Source organism: Nelumbo lutea, chromosome 2 (assembly GCF_056320005.1).
Source record: "Nelumbo lutea isolate HS-2025 chromosome 2, American lotus-T2T, whole genome shotgun sequence".
In the NCBI taxonomy this organism is placed as follows: domain Eukaryota; kingdom Viridiplantae; phylum Streptophyta; class Magnoliopsida; order Proteales; family Nelumbonaceae; genus Nelumbo; species Nelumbo lutea.
The window spans coordinates 51,117,121-51,132,386 of NC_142685.1; the positions used below are offsets into that span (position 1 = coordinate 51,117,121).

The following is a 15,266-nucleotide window of genomic DNA, read 5'->3' on the forward strand; positions in this document are numbered from 1 at the left end:
GGTAGAGTCAGAGATATTGTTCGTCAGAGGACAAAATCATGGAAATGCAGATAGATCTTGCCTTGGGTGATTCAAGGAATCAATTGATAAAAACCGCAATTGACCTGAAAGATTAGCCCCAATTAGACCTCCTTTCGATTAGGAAAAGCCACTCCCCCGTTAGCCACATTACAAATTTTGAAAAGACAGGCTCATCAAGTTTCTAGAATCAAACCCTCCCACTTGTCAATTTATGTGAATTTCATTAGTAATTAGTCTAAGCCTTAATTAGTATGAGGCATTAAACTATTCAGATGTAGACTCCAAATTTGTTGGGTAGCGTAAGTATACAATGAGCATTGTTTTTTTATCATTATTTTCTTTTTTTTTTAAAAAAAAGGTAGAGTAAAAAAATTAATAATAAAAATAAAAAGTGCAAAGAAGCATACGATAGGCAGAAAACAAGCAAAAGCCAGTCAATTTCCATACTGGCCAACAAAACTGAAGTCAAGAAAAATCAGATACCACGACACCTCGGTCTGAACAACCGAAACACATCACCCTACAAACAGCTCACAACATCTGAGAACTCTGACCAACAAATAAACATGGAAGTCTTCAAAAGACCCCCTTTTTAAACATAACATTCCTACCTCTGCCTCTATCTCTTCTAAGAGCCCCGGGTCCCATGGAAAGGGATCCACCAACTCCCTAGGGGGAATCCCGTTGGATCAGAAGAACAATCCGACCAAGACATGTCAGTCTCTGAATCAAAGTCCGACCATGAGCAAGGAGCATCTGGCAAACCAACTGACATGGCTTTATTGGTAAACTTAGGAGGCATTATTTTTTCTGATTTTGATAGGGGGGAAGTTGGTCAATGAGAGAAGTTTATTTTTGCAGTAAATTAGTCATTTCATAAGTGGATAAATAACTTTTCCATTTAGGGGGAAAGTTGCCATACTTAAATGGGACAAAAATGCTTTTTTTAATAATGGATTTTTTATTATTAAAATGGTCATTGCCTTATTTACATGAAATATAAAAAAACGTGAATAAATGCACTTACCCGAATAAGAATTTCATAAAAAAAAAAATTAAGTAACTACATTTACTTAGATAAAATATAACTTACCGAAAACCAATGCCGCACAAATGATTCTTGCTCCACCGGATAAGAAACTCCAAAGAGCTTTCCGAGGCAAAAAGCCTTTTCTGCCAGGCTTGCGCTGCTACCCTGAATACCCTCCTCAGATGTCTCACAAAGAAAACCCATCACCTCTTCGATCGCCAGTCGTGCTTACAAGGGCTTACTGACTTCCCTTGTTGTTTACCGTAAGAATCACCACCAGCATCCCCAAAAGTTCCATAGGTGGGAAAAGGGCCACTAGGAGAATCACCTCTAAGGACAACGAAACGCTACCAAATGCAAGACAAAGGAACCAAGCCGTTGCAAAATTCTACAAGGCACGGCTTTTTAACTAGACTTGGCTGGCCCAAGCCTAGTTCGTGACTACTATACCGGGTGCATCTGAAGAGGTCGAGTCGGACCTCCAAAAGGGAAAGACCTGAAATTGAAGTTAAAGAAAGTAAGAAACCACCCAGATTTCCTACTCACTCTCTATCCGACGTGAATTGCATTCACATATGGACAGGAAAATGAATAGGAAACCCCATTTGTTCTCCACACCCCTCTATATATCAACTCCAGAATACAGAGTGCCGCCATCCCTTGGAGAACAACCTAATGTCCTGCCTGACACAAAGGGCATTGTTGCGGCCTAGAATGTGCCAGGGTCAACAGAGTAAATTCACTTCCGGGACGAGTTGGCTGACGAATGGGTCTGAGGTCAGCGGTGGGGTCTGATGTCCGTTGTAGCCGAGGACCTATAAGTCCAACCTATAGAGGAAGAAACACGTTAGAGGCCCTAGGTGCTAATCTAAGGCGGGGACTCCGATGATCAAATTACTAAGAGTATAATAATGATGGCGGATGAGGCCTGAATAGAGTAGCTCAGACGAGGTCATCGGGAAGCTAGAGAGCTTGGAGTAGTGGATGCCGAGATTAGATCCCTTACCTTAGGAAGCTAGAGAGCTTGGAGTAGTGGGTGTCTGGATTAGCCCAGCCTTGAGGACGCTGCCATCCAAGGTTGTCGTGTGTGGTAGTGCTGTGGATCCCGTGTCACATGCCGACCGCTGCATTGCGCGACACCCATATTGGATCCGTGTTGTATGCCACCTTCAGCCACGTGTGAACATGCTACTGGTCTATCGTAAGCGCCTACATGAGGCATAGACGGAGAAAAACTAGATTGGGAACCCGTGAACTGAGTAGGAAAACCTACAAATCTTCGTTTAAACTGAGATTCATTATCCTCTACTACAATCCTCAGGAGGTATCGAATAACCCTCACCAACAGCTCTAAAGATTTAGGAACATCTTTCATTGCCCTTCTCTAGACCAGCAGACGAAGGGCTTTGAGGTTTCTCCATGCCACATTGCTCAAGTCTATAGCAACAAAGCCTCCAACCGCAGCTCCGATCTCTTGAACATTGTGGGACACCAAGCTGAAAGAGGAACTCCAAAGATTCTAATCCACCATTTCCCCAAACTGTTCGCTTGTCTTTCCGAACAGCCTAGATTGGACCAACACGATAGTGAAGCTTGCAACCCATTTAGCGAGGATATGCCATAATATAGCACTACAAGAAAATCGGTCTAAGCCGATGGTCTTCGGTCCACCGACTTAAGCCTAAAGACCACCGGCTTTGGTCTAAGGCGGTGGTCTTCGGTCCGCCCCCTAAACTTCTATCGGCTTAGGCCAAGACCGCCGGCTTAGACATAAAAGACTGCCACCCTAGAAGGCTGGTCCGATGCGGTTCAATCATCACTAAAGCGGCAGTCTATCAAGACCGCCAACTTAGAGTTAATAAAGGCGACAATCTGGACTGTTGGCTTAGATCTCTTTAGATTGCCGCCTTAGGTCAGTCAACATGTTTCTTCTACTTTTGGGTGGCGGTCTAGACTGTCAGCTTAGATTTCTTTAGACCGCTGCCTTAGGTCAGTTAACATATTTCTTCCTTTTTTAGGTGGCAGTTTGGACCACCGGCTTAGATCTTTTTTATGTCTAAGGCAGTGGATGTATGACCACCGCCTTTGTTTTTTTTTTTAATTATTTGTATGAATTTGATTCAGCATTTTTTTTGGTACGTGTTTAATACAAATATCATGGCAAATAATACATAAAAATCAATTTAAATAAACAATATAAATAAAAATAAAAAACTTTTAATTAAATATTAATTATTATAATATCCAAAACAAATTGCTTAAATACAATATCCAATTGACATATACAAAAGTACAAGGCATTTAAAAAAGTCTTCTTGAATAATGTAACACTTCTTCCAATGCAAATCCACTTGACATAATGGTTTAACCTGCAAACCATAACATATAAATTGCTAGATGATGTAAAGTAAATGAGATATCAAATATAATTCTTACTCAAATCACTACAGGAATGAATCAATCATTTATAGCAACTTAAACATTTCCCTACATGCTCTTAAAATGAACTAATCATCATAAAGGTAAATCTAAAGCACATCATGAACGCTTCCTACAATTTTACAAAAAAAGCACTAGACCTTGTTTAAGACCATTTATTAAGAAAATTTTATCAAAAATAAGAGGTCATTGCTTGGTAAAATGGTAAATTATTAACTGTTAAATGTGAGAATGCAAGTTTCAGATAAATTTATTTTTGTTGGGAATTGAGCCTGTAGCAGAGTTGTTTGAACCTTCGTTCTATAAAATTCCAACAAGGAGAGTAAAGGAATTATGGAGATCTACTAGGACAGATATTTTATGAGATTTATGGGGGAAAGAAAGGATAGGATTTTAAAGGAAAATCAAGAACGAAAGAGATGCTTATGGAAATACAACCTAGAGCTCAAAAGCATTGGAGGCCACCAACAAGAAGTCAACTTATGCTTGTAATGGGTGCAGCATTGGAAACTGTGGACCATCAAGCATAAGAAAAGCATATAGGGATGCAAGGTGAAATATTTTTGCAAAATTTTCTGGGGCAATTGGTATTTGTGACTCCTTGAATGAATAATTACTAGCTGTTTTGCAAGGATCAAGAGTTGGAGGAAATCTAGGCATCTGAAATATAATTGTGCAAGGGGATTCAATGTTAGTACTGGGCGGATTAGATCTAACAGTCAAGGTCCATGGCAAGACAGGCACATAATAAGAGAAATAAAATTTCTGACAGAGAAGTTGGAGGCTACCTACCATTTAGTAACTAAACTAGATCAGCAAATTGCTTGGTAGATTCACTATCCATGCAAGAAACAACTAGGATCAACTGTTTTGGGCCCAATTGTACTGTATAGTTATGTAAGTTATGAAGGGGCGCTGGGCACTTCTGTAAATAGGGTAAGCTAGCTTTAGGGTGCTAGAACTTTTAATAAAATTATCAGTTATCCATAAAAAAAATAGTTTATTTTTGATAAGCATCCATAAAAAAAAAAAAAAAAAAAAAAAAAAAAAAAACAGTTTATATATGCAGTACATATCTCAGTTTTATCATTTTTTGAAGGAATTATATCTTTAATAATTAATTATAATTAAATAATAATAGATCTAGTTGGAGTTGATTCTTTATTTGAAACAATAAAATCACCAAATATGATGATACAGATAAAATTACTGAAAAGTTTTTCCAGTATAAAGAATTAAAATAGAATTTCAAAAATACAGAGATGCCATTGTTGTTGTCTCAACGTTGGTGTTTGGAATATATCCCTGAATTTGGATTTCTTTCTTTTAATTATCCAGACTTCATATATTTTTTCCAAACAAAGGAAAAAGAGAAATCCAGACTTCATGACAACCCTTCTAGAAAATGGAAATATCAGAATATTAGTAGGCATGGCTGTAACTACTAAGTAGGCTGCAAATAATGTGCTTATTTTGAGATCTCCTAGTAATTGCTTCAGTTTTGTTCTTATGCTGTTTATGAGAAGTTTTGCTGTATAGCCTGTCTTAAAACTTAAAATGTTTCTTGAGGGAGGAGTTTTTGCATCTGGTTCTCGTCTGAAGTTCCATGACTGGTTGGCTTACTCTATTGCTACCATGATGTCTTTGTTTCTTATTATAGCCCACTAGGTTTCCTTGATATGAAACACCTCAGTATCACCGTCCAATATATTGTGCACAAACTTTTGCAGAGGTTTCTGATGTAAAAACAATTTTTGGTTTCTGTATTTTATGTTATTCAGCATTAAGTGGTGCAAAACTATATTAGTTTCTTTTAAGGCTAACTTAAGTTTACTATATAATAATATGCTCTGGGTTTTATGTTTTTTGTTCCTTTAGGCTGCTGAAGATACTCCTGGCTAAACGCTAGCACAGGTCATTGGAATCCACCACTAAATGTGTTTCATTATGAACATTATCTAGGCAGAGAATCATCTTTAAACTATCATTAAAGGAAAATAGGGCTATAGTTACGGTACTTTAGCTACTGTCATAAAAACCGTAGCTAAAACATGGGATATAACCGTAACTACGGTCATAAAAACTATCACCACGGACAATTTCATGTCCATGGCTAAAAGATATTTATAGCCACGGTTATAATGTATCCGTGGTTATTTATTACAAAAACAAAAATTGAACTTTAGCTACGGATAATTTGTCCATAGCTAAAAGTTGAGCTTTAGCTACAGACAATTTGTCTGTAGTTAAAAGTTATACTATCTGTGGCTAAAAGAATTTTATAGCCACAGTTATTGTGTATTCGTGGTTATAAGTTACAAAAGCAGAAATTGAGATTTAGTTACGGACACTAAGTCCGTGGTTAAAAGTTATTCTATCCATGGCTAAAAGATATTTATAGCCACGGTCATAGTGTATCCGTGGCTATAAGTTACAAAAGAAAAAGTTAACAATTTGTCCGTGGTTAAAAGTTATTCTGTTCGTGGCTAAAGAGCTATATCATATAGCCATAGATAATTAAAATTCCGTGGCTATAATTATGAAATTAATCATCTTTTGCCGCAATCATTTTATTCCTAGATCATAAATAATAATCATATAATATTCATTTAAAATATTTATTATTTATTAATTACTTTTTTAAAGTAAATTAATAATTAAGAATTTATTAAAGTAAATGAATATAAATAATTAATAATTAACAAATTATTAGCTCATTACTATTGCATAACAATAATAATTAATGATTTCTATTAATAATAATTAAACTAGAAAATAAATTATTAATAATATCATAAGTACATTAATAAAAAGAAAATAATTTCTAAAATAGAAATAAATAAGTATTAACTATTATTTGATTAATTAAAAGTAATCATCAAAAATTAATTTAATTATTTAAGTAAATTAATAATTAATAGAAAATAATAAACTAAATATGAAAACCACTAATACTAAATTAATTAATTACCTATGGATGAAAATAATATTGACAATTAAACTAAATTATTTAAATTCACAAATAAATTATTAACAAAGTAATAGTTATAAAATATAGATAAATAATTATGAATTATTATTTTATTAATTACATAATAAGTAATAATTTATTTAATAAATTATTTCAACCACTTTACCAAAACTTTTTCCTCAAAGTGTAATTTTTAACTTTTTATATTTGTAAAAGATTGAAAACTAAAATAAAATATAAATAAATCAATATATATATATATATATATAGATAGATAGATATGCTACATATTTCAAAACAACATTATTTATTCTATATATAATAAAACGCATAACACTAACCAATGTTTAGAAAGTTGGACAAGACCAGCTAGTCAGATTATTGTTAAAAACAAAGCCAAAACCATCCACCAAACTAGTCTAACCCAAGAACTAATGAATTGGTCTTGGGTAACTTTTTTGCTACCTATATGTTTTAAAGTACTGAAGGCACCTTACCCTGCTATTTTTGCCATAAAACAAGGGTGATCATTTCGGTAAGTTGGAAATTTTGCTCTTGGACCTAGATTTTGTGTTTAAGCCATGGCCGAGGCTCGGGCTCTCATTAGAGCCCCAAATTTTAGGGTTGGGCATAGACTTAATTAATACTTAAAACCCGCCTTGGGCTTAACTCGACCCACATATATTTAACTATATGTATATTACATAGGAATAGAACATTCAATGAGTCAAGTTCAACCCGACGAACCCAATGTTCATGAACTGATTAGGTTGGTTATGGTTCTATGAATTGAAACAGATGAGTTGACTTTGGTTTTTAGATATAGTCCCGATTATTATCAATTTGGAATTGGTTCCACCTAGTCTTGAACCGATTCAAACCCGACCCAATAGTTAGATTTCTTTTCTTCTCCCCTCCTAGTGAAACCTTTTGTGTTGTGACATTATCTTATTCAAGTCATAGTGACCAAAATCTAATGTTTAGTCTATAACACAGATGGCCAACCATCCCCATTGACCTTTATTCACTGATGACATAGAGACAACAAACACACTACAATCAATGGCATGGGTCATGGCATATTTGGTATTTCATTTTTCATTTCAAAAAGCAAATGTCATGCCACAAGCAATGGAAACTAGGGGTACTCAATTTGGTTACCAAAATGAAAACTAAACCGAACCAAACTAAATAAGCAAATTTAGTTTGATTTATTTGATTTTTGGTTTGATGGTGGCTTAATTGGTAAGATCTTTAGTCATTGTAGCAAAGACCTATGATCAAATTCCGTTGCCACTAGGGTTGGGGATATGGTACCTCCCATTGTGTAGCCCCTTGAAACATATATATTATAAGTTTATAAATAGCGATATATATTATTATACGTATTAATAATAATATATTTTTCATGAGTTTATAAATACTAATATAAGTGGGTCCAAAGCAAACCAAAAACTGAACCAAACTATATTAAACTCAGTTTGGTTATGACATCTAGTTCGGTTTAATTCGGTTCATAAGAAAGGATAAATTGAAATGCTAGTTAGGTGTTCGTAGTTTTTTTTTTTTGAAAATGTTAGGTTCTTAGTTTTAACCAAATTGAATCGAACCAACTGAATGAAAACCACTAGAAATTTGTAGTCAAAAAATTTTATTAAATGACTAGTAAAAATCATTAAATAATTAAAAGTTTTAAAAAATAATTAAATAATTAATAAAATAATAAAATAAAATATTCAATGAAATTGTTAAATAAATAAATGATAGAATGATCAAATAATTAAATAATTAACAAAAACTATTAATTATTGCTGAAATAATATAATAACCATGATAAACGATTAAGCAACTAATAAGACATTAAGAGAATTAAATGACTAAAACATTAGTGGCTTAGTGCAATTATATTAAATAAATTTAAATTTTCTTTATAAATGGTTGAGATTGAATTCAATTAAACGGTTGAGATTGAATGGAAATAAAAATTTGAAAGACCGCTAAAATAATTGATGCAAATTCTTTACCGCACACAAGAAACCCTTTCCCTCCCTATTCAGCTTCTCTCATTTGCACCGAAAACCTATTCCTAGTTATTTTATGAGGGGGCGACTGTTCACCTTGATCTCTTCCCCGACCTCTTCTCAGGAACCTCTTTTCATTCTCCCAAGTCCCAACTTCTTCTCCCTCTCTCTTTCTTTCTTTTTCTGATTTTTTCTCTCCGCCTCTCCGATTTCATTAACTTTCTACCCCAACACGGAACTCCACTGTTCACTATCACTGTCTTCTCCATTTGAACCCATTAGCGGCAACAGAAACTTGACAATGGTGGTAATTGAGTTCAAGATTGACACCTTCGCAATACTGCATACACAGATTTGACCACAATAGCAACAGTTCTCATCCCCAGCATCGTGAATCTAGGTTATATTACCGGTTACAGCTTTGAATTTCAACCTCTACGGGGAAAAGAGGTAAAGTGTATGTGAGCTTCATCGATTGAGAGCTATTACGATTTATGAGGCAAGTATCCGAACCAACAATTAAAATTGTGAATAACAGGTTTAAGTCCAACCCCTGTTCTTTTGTCTTCTCGACCGAACCTCTGCCCCATTCTCTTCCTCTATAACTCATGATGATGCCCCCATAGGTCAACATCCTCTCTCCCTGTTCAATCCATATGTAAAACACGGTCCCAATCCAACCTTCATCAAATCCATCAAGTTGGTATTCTTCCTTCAAAGGGGTCTGTTTACATCGCCACAACCGACCTATGGTAGAGCACCGACAATAAGATCAAGCAAGAAGAGATTTCTGTTGTGGCTAACTCCCGTGCTAGAAGTGCAAGCTAGTTTGCTCTCCATCCCAACTGAGTAAAGGAGCCGTTGCTTTCTCTCACCGGATGCTTAATGTCACAAGCCCCATTGCCATTCATTTTCAACGTCTGAGTAACCACCATCCACCGACCCGCTCTCATGAAATTTAATCAATAGCTTCAGCCCTTTGTCACATTCAAGGGGAGATTTGAAGGCACATCCCAACATCCTACTACAGTTCTCATATTGGGATATACATCGGTTTGCTTCTGCTTCTGATATATTTCTTATCCTTTTATTATTATTTCCTTTCTTATTTAGCTTCTTGTTAGTTCTATTTATTTATCTCGTTATCATTGATTGGTTTTTATTCGACAATGCTATTTGGTTTTGAGTTGTTCACAGTCTCCCATAATCCCGTTAGGTTGGTTTTGTTTAAATTTATCGGTGTTACATCACTTTTATAATGAATATTTCAGTCATGGTTAATTATCAATTCATTAGGTGTTATTAGTTATGATATTTACTTAATTGTGGAAGGTAAATACCATGGATGTTCTTGTTGGCTATGTTTCTAGTCATTATAGTGTATAATATCGATTTATATGCATAATCCTTAACTATCACTTGGACTATTACCTCGGTATTAGAATAGTTTGTTTAAGGCTTAGGATTTTACACTTTGTTTAACATTAGTTGAAGCTAATTAAGTTAAACATTGCGATTAGTCTTGGGTTACTTCATGTTGTATTGACAATCTCTGTCTCCTCTGTGAATAATTCAAGGTGAAACTGTTGACCTCAATTTCATGATAACTTTCCTTTTAGCTTAGCCAAATAATGTATCTCTTTGACTTATTGGATAATTGCTAGTTTGTGCTTGGAAGTTATTCTCATATTTTATTAATGATCATTCTCTCTCTCTCTCTCTCTTATGTTTTTCTTGGGTTACAAAATAACTCACTTCCCGTGTCATCTAGTTTCTTTTCTTTTATTTATTTATCTTGTTTTGGTATTCTTCCCCATGTGAACCCCAACCTATCGTACATGGGAGAGGGGTGCCTAATCCCTTCCTTCTCTCATTCAAGTCTTACGTAGGCTGGTTAGATCGGTACTTTAGGTATGGAGTCACTACTTGGGTCAAAATAATTTTATGCATAAATAAACTGGGAGGCCCATCATTCCCAATTTACATCAATGATGGGTGGCAACACCAAATGACCCCCAAGTGTTTCATTTTCCGACGCTCACACATTGCTTCCATTCTTGCTTCACCTGCTCTTCCTCTAGTTTTTGGTCACATAGCTGTAGTTTCATTTATAGTGAACACTCAGGACATGAGTATTGTCATTTATTCATTTAATCCATGCTTCCCTTCCATTTTTCTACATGCTTTTTATTTTCCACTACAATGTTGTAACATTTTATCTTTCAAATGTAAAATATCTTTATGGTTATTAATACCTACAGTTTTTCTTATTGAGCAATTTTGACATACTCCAGGTATCATCCTTCATTAGAACAGGAGATGAAGTAATTATTAATGCAACAGATGACTCATATATCAGTAGGTGAGTTCCAATGTATCAGCATTCATCATAAATGACTATAAAATGAGTTTTGACAATGATACAACATCCTTTATATTGCTGCATACTTTAAGGCATGGTAGTAGCATAGTATTGATTCTATCTTGTTTGCAAGTGCCTAATATTTGAAAAGCAACGACATTATTTAATGAAATATGAAATATGCATTACATAGATTTATCTACGCAAGCAGTGGACCATACAGAAATTTAATATAGCAAATGGGCTAGTGGGCTAGTGGGCTAGTCAACCTTAGGGTCCATCTAATTGAGTTGTTCAATGCAAAATCTAGGGAAGAGATTTTATTACTAACGTTGTCCACCGACTAAAGGCCCAAAGAACCGCTACTCATATAACCAAACACCTCACCTTAATCTAAGACGACTCTAATGCCAAGTTGATGCGGGGCATAACGTACAAGCAATATATTTTTCATCCGAAAGTAGTCAAATAAGTGCACCAAACACATTTAATTAGAAATTTAATATTTATCTTGCATTTACATAATATTGATTTTAGTTACGTAGCTTCTTTCACTTATTTTTTTATTGTATATTGTATATTTAATTAGATTATCAAAGTAATCCTTGTTTTAACCTTTCTTTTTTGTTTTTCTTTGTAGGTTTTCATTCAATGAGTGACTCAAAGCATGGTTGGAGACAATGAATATTTCTTTTATATTTAGAATTTTTTATTTGATGAGGAAAATTTGACATTTGTAATATATTTTTGTTGGTAACACAATGGATGTATCAAATTATACATGGCATGTAGTTTTTTAATACAATATATAATTTTCATGTGATGTATGAATGAAATCGACATTGCTTTAAGGTGGTAGTATCGATTATTGCTATTTTACTACTTTAATTTGAATAATTAGTTATGGAATGTATGAATGGAACAGGTATTTTATCGTTATTTAAGAAATCCATTTAGATTGAAACAATTAGCTACATTTTAGGAATAAACCATGGCCATAGTCAGGTTTTAGCCACGGTTTGTCCAAACCGTAGTTATGTGATGTATGTAGTTTCAGTTTTGTATAAAACCGTAGTTAAAGGTTTGGTTTAACTGTGGATATCAATTGCCTCTTTTAGCAATGATTTTGACAAAATACTGTAGTTATAGTGTTGGAACCCAAACACTCCCTTCGAACCCAACTATGGGAGTGGAGCAGGTAGTTACACTGCCACCGGAAGATATTCTCTTCATGATTGCACACATGTAGGCCAACTATATAAGGCCTTGATCATGTAATAAGTAGTGTGAATGAATCTCTTTTATCTCTCTTTGAGTCATTTTCTTCCTACCCTTCCTTCTCTTCTCTCTTTCATCTTTTGTTTCAGGAGGTTAAACCACCCTCGAAGGGGCTTTGAAGGTGAGCGGTAACTCATCAATTGGTATCAAAGCCAGGCTATCCACATCTCAAACTTCACGATGCTACAGACACGTTCCTCTACCATGGATGATAGGGTCGACCAGCTTGAGGTTGGATTACACCAGGTGTTGAACGAACTCAGGGAACTCAAAGTGGTCATCTCAAGCTTCGCCTCTCAGCAACAATTCGGCGAGACCAGTCACCCAGTAGGAGTAGAAGCCTCTACTTCTAGCAATCAAAGAACAGGGTATTACCCCATCGGAAAAGTCACTAAGATCAACTTTCTCAACTATTTTGGTGGAGATCCCATTCCATGGATCTTCAGAGAAGAAAGATTTTTCGAATACCACGAAACTCCCACACATCAGTGTGTCTCCATCGCTTCCATTCATCTAGAAGGAGATGCGATTCTATGGCTCCAGGAGTATCACCAAAATCATCCCCAAGTAACTTGGGCGGAGTTCACTGAAGCTTTGTGCATTTGTTTTGGGTCGACGACGTTCGTGGACTACGACGAGCTTATCACTCGGTTGAAGTAGACTGAAACGGTAATAGAGTACCAGCTCGAGTTCGAGAGAATGGTGACCAGGGTACATGGTTGGCCGGAGAAAGCCTTAGTAGGATGTTTTGTGGGAGGCCTTAGAGAAGATATCCGTCTGGAGGTGAGGGCTCTCCATTCGGCGACTGTCATGGCTGCGGTGGGATTGGCTCGCCTACAAGAAGAAAAAATCGACAACCTACACAGAGCCAGCAAATCGACCTACCCGAATGTGAGGACTCCTCCACGGGTCGATCTGCAGCCTATGAAACAGGTTGGGGATCATCAGAAGCCCATCTTGCCCCGACCCACTATGCCCTTCAAACGTCTCTCATGGGCTGAGATGCAGGCCCGACACGAGAAAGGCCTTTGTTATAACTGTGATGATAAGTTTTGGCCGGGCCATAAATGCCGGGTTCAGCGGGTGTTTCTCCTATAGATAGAGGAAGAGCCGGAAGAAACAGAACTAGAGCACTTAAATGACTGTGAACTGATTCCAGACAGACCAGAACCTAACGAGGCCGAGATCTCCTTACACGCCCTTATGGGCCTCAACTCTCTTCAGTCCATGCGAGTAGAAGGAAGGTTGGTTGGTCGGATCGTGATGATTTTGATTGACAGTGGCTCTACCCTGAATTTCATCACTTGCCCTTTGGCAAGGCAACTAGGTATGACTATACAACCCACTCCTCTCTTTTCAATCCATGTGGCTAATGAGAGTCAGATGTCATGTAATGGTGTATGTAAGAAGAAAAAAATCTCATACAGGGCCATAATTTCATGGTGGATCTCCACCCATTGAATTTCTCGGGGGCTGATATTATTTTGGGGATTCATTGGTTGCGTGGCATGGGCCCTGCTCTATGTGATTGGGCCAAAATGACTATGGATTTTCACCAGGATGGCCAAACTTGTCATTTACAAGGGGTGTGGCCCCCTAGTCACCAATGTGACACTTTAGCCTCCATGATATGAGCCTCCAAGGATGTTGGACAACCCTTATTTATGCACTCAGGCATCTGGCCCATAGTCCCAATTCTGAACAACCAAGGCTGTGTCCACCCCACAGGAGCCCAACACGAGGCCTTACGATCGATACTCAATTAGTTTGGCGACGTATTCAAGGAACCAAACCAATTACCTCCACCATGGGCTCATGATCATCAAATACCTCTCTTACCAGGTTCTAAACCGGCCAATGTGAGGCCATATAGATACCCTTACTTCCAGAAGCTGGAAATTGAGAAGGCGGTGAGAGAACTATTGGAAAAAGGGCATATATAGACCAGCACCAGCCCTTTTTCATCCCCTATACTCCTAGTGAAGAAAAATGATGGTAGTTAGCACTTTTGTGTACATTATTGGGCCTTAAATCAAATTACAATGAATGACAAGTTTCCTATACCCCTCATTGATGAACTGCTGGACGAGTTGGAAGAGGCATGAGTGTTCTCCAAATTAAATCTGTAATTCGGGTATCATCAGATTCAGGTTCACCAGGCTGACATCCACAAGACGGCCTTTAGGACCCACGATGGCCATTATGAGTTTTTGGTTATTCCTTTTGGACTCCCCAACGCCCCCTCCACCTTTCAGGCCCTCATGAATGACATCTTTAGGCCATTCCTAAGGCGATTTATTCTAGTGCTTTTCGATGATATTCTGGTATACAAGGATTGGGACACACATATGGAACATCTGAAACTCACCCTCACAACTCTAAGGGGGCATCGGTTACATGCCAAAATGACAAAGTATTCCTTTGGACAAGGACAAATTCAATACTTAAGCCATGTGGTTGCAGTAGGGTGGGTCATGGTAGACCTAGAAAAGGTAGACACCATTCAGAAGTGGCCCAAACCCACTATTGTAAAGGCTCTACAGGGCTTTCTTGGGCTTATCGGATATTATAGGTGCTTCATTAAGGGGTATGGGCTTATGGCCGCCCCTCTAACATGTCTATTAAAGAAGGATTCTTTCGATTGGGCTGATAATGCCCAATGGGCTTTTGAAGACTTGAAGATAGCAGTTTCTAGCCCTCCAGTCCTCACTCTTCCAAACTTCTCTCAGCCCTTTGAAATAGAATGTGATGCATCGAGTGTAGGAGTAGGGGCTGTCTTGATGCGAAAAGGGCAGCCCATTGCTTATTTCAGCAAGGCTCTCTCAGCAGCTCACCAAAGCCAGTTCACTTATGTCGAAGAAATGATGGCTATGGTAATGGCAGTGCAAAAGTGGCATCCATACCTATTGGAATGCCAATTTGTTATAAGGACAGGCCAACGAACTTTGAAATACATAGCAAAGCAAATGGTGCACACCCCAGAGCAGCAAAAATGGCTTAGTAAACTGATGGGCTTTGACTACCTCATAGAATATAAGCCTGGGCCGACAAATAGAGTAGCTAATGCCTTGTCACAAGTGGAAGAGTTAGCCCATTTGACCTGTTCTCAGCCCAATTTTCCTTTGTTTGAAGCTATACGACGAG

At 37.0% G+C, this 15,266-nt stretch overlaps 1 long non-coding RNA gene across 1 annotated transcript; it reads left to right on the forward strand.

Moving 5' to 3' along the window:
* The first annotated feature begins 8,469 nt into the window (after nt 1–8,469).
* LOC148870621 (uncharacterized) lies at nt 8,470–11,695 on the forward strand. Its single transcript, XR_016107664.1, has 3 exons — nt 8,470–9,535; nt 10,777–10,844; nt 11,485–11,695. It is a non-coding gene; the product is annotated as an uncharacterized LOC148870621 (long non-coding RNA).
* Nucleotides 11,696–15,266: the final 3,571 nt, after the last annotated feature.